The sequence below is a fragment of the Myotis davidii genome, unplaced genomic scaffold (assembly GCF_000327345.1).
Source record: "Myotis davidii unplaced genomic scaffold, ASM32734v1 scaffold327, whole genome shotgun sequence".
NCBI classification, from domain to species: Eukaryota; Metazoa; Chordata; class Mammalia; order Chiroptera; family Vespertilionidae; genus Myotis; species Myotis davidii.
Genome location: NW_006298628.1, coordinates 4071677 through 4072189, shown reverse-complemented (window position 1 = coordinate 4072189; position 513 = coordinate 4071677).

The following is a 513-nucleotide window of genomic DNA, read 5'->3' as shown; positions in this document are numbered from 1 at the left end:
ATCCCCCAAATATTTACTCTGCCATGTCCCCCAGCAAGCTCAGCTGGTAATTATAGGCCACCTCACCTACCTACACACATGGAAACAAAAGCCCTGAGTGTGTGACATGTGGTTGTCTCTTAAGGTCTTGATTGAGTTCATTGCTGACTCCCTGGGCTACAGGTGGGTACTGAGTAAATACCTGTTTTTGATGCTGGTTTGGAGTTCACCCAGGTGAGATCTTAGCCTTAGGACCTGACGTGTCCTCAGGCAGGTTCCCTTTTCTGGAAGTACTGATTTCAAAGGGGATGGAGGTACTTCCTCAAGTGGGTACAGTCAGGCGAGGTGCTGAGCATGTTCCATCGGGCCTGTCCCCTAGCACTTTGTAGGTACGAGTATCCCATGATCACATGGTATTTCTCATTCTTTAATTAAGATAGGTTCTTTTTGGCCTAGCTGGTTTGGCTCAGTGGATAGAGCATCAACCTGTGGACTGAAAGGTCCCAGGTTCGATTCCGGCAAAGGACATGTACC